Source organism: Astatotilapia calliptera, chromosome 11 (genome assembly GCF_900246225.1).
Source record: "Astatotilapia calliptera chromosome 11, fAstCal1.2, whole genome shotgun sequence".
Classification (NCBI taxonomy): Eukaryota; Metazoa; Chordata; class Actinopteri; order Cichliformes; family Cichlidae; genus Astatotilapia; species Astatotilapia calliptera.
Genome location: NC_039312.1, coordinates 24,524,481 through 24,526,260, shown reverse-complemented (window position 1 = coordinate 24,526,260; position 1,780 = coordinate 24,524,481).

Here is a 1,780-nt window from a genome sequence, read left to right as displayed (position 1 = left end):
TTCTTTGTCTTTGACAGCTACAAGAAAAACACAGATTTCAAAATAAAATTTGTCAGTTTGTGCATTGTCATTAAAACTACCATGATCAAAAGAATATATTTTACCATTTCCTCTGGCTCTGGTCAGCAGGACTTAAATGAACCAAATGTTATCTAGCCACTTTATTTGTATTTGGTAACCTTGGCAATGTGAACATTGGTCCTGATCGGATGATCATTCATCAGGTTTTTTTTTTTCTTTGATTCACCGGTAGCAAATCAACAAGTCTTATTATGGTTTTATTTTCTCCCTAATTTGACTTTGAAAAGTTTTGTTGTCTTAAAAAAACCACTCACATCTGACAGGGCATTCAAAGACATTTGAGTTAAGTTTTAGTTGAGGTAGTTAGTTTTATACCTTTTTGAAAGATGGAACTTTTACTTGTTTAGGAAAAATTGGTTTAATCCATTTAACACAGATCTACCATTTACAATGTGTTATGATTTGTCTTTCATGTTAAGTATCACTGTGTTACAATATGAATGTTAGTAAAATCTAATTTTTTAAAATAAAGTCCCAAACTCTTGGGATCTTTTACTAATCAACCAAAGCTGAGTTCCACCACTGAGCAAATACACTTTGGTTTAGGTATCTCTATTTTTGGCAGACGTTGATATGCGCTGTATTTACAGAGAAGTCAAAGTCTGTCTTACAGCACCACAGATTTTAAGTAAAAATCTGGAGCAAAAGGTTCCGATAGACAAACATTTTCAGCTAAGCGAAGCATTTCTGTGGGCAGAGTCCACCATAAAATTGATTTTGTGTTGCAGTCCTCAGAGTCTGCTCTTCCATATGGAAACAGCTCAGCACTAATGTTCAGATTATGTTTCATAAGAGCACTGTACTCACAAACCTGGTCTTGCAGCTGTCTAAATATGCTGGATCAAAATTCTGTTGCCCTTGTCTTTAAACTGCTTTATGTTAAACATCTGGACAGTACAAAGAAAACATTGTGTATGTGTGTCCCTGAAAAGGCTGCAACTTAGCAAAAAAACAGAAGAAAAACTATTACAATGCAGAAAATGCCTGTTCATAAGGTACACCAAGATAAAAGTGATGTATAAACAGCGTTGCAAAAGATCTCACCTTCAAGAACATCAAAGCTTTGAAACTTTACCTGACATTACCTTAAAGTGAAACTAATTTCACAACAATTTCAAACAGGTGATATCAATTGCGTGCCCATGTCTGCACCAGCAGCTGACCTCTGTCAGGTTGTTCTCTTCAGGGAAACAGAAATCAATGAACTGGAACAACTTGCTGATTATTAACTCATCATAAACAGTGGCTTTATCCCAGGTGTTGTGAAATGCACAAAGCCATGTTGGCACTTGACCTTTGCTTCAAATTACTGACACAAATGGATTAATATCTATTAGATGTTACTTGGTAGCCTTTGAAAAAACTAGTCAGATTTTTAGTGGCCATTGGTAGACAAATACATAATTCTCCAAATTTACTTAGACATTCCACATATGTTAATAGTAGGTAATTAAAGAAGTTCATATAACAGTGTTTAGGCCTGGATTCTGGAAGTACTTCAAAGGTGGTTCACAGACCTTTTGTTGTTTTTAGAATGGACAAAATTGGAATAGCGTAGTTATGTGTTTCTATAAAAAACAAAAATAATCTGAGCAGACACTTTGAAATGATGTATCAAAACAATATTGCCTTTAGTCACTTGATACTCCAACCAGTTTTTTTTCCATTTATCTATTTATTTATTTTAATCAAGTTGACA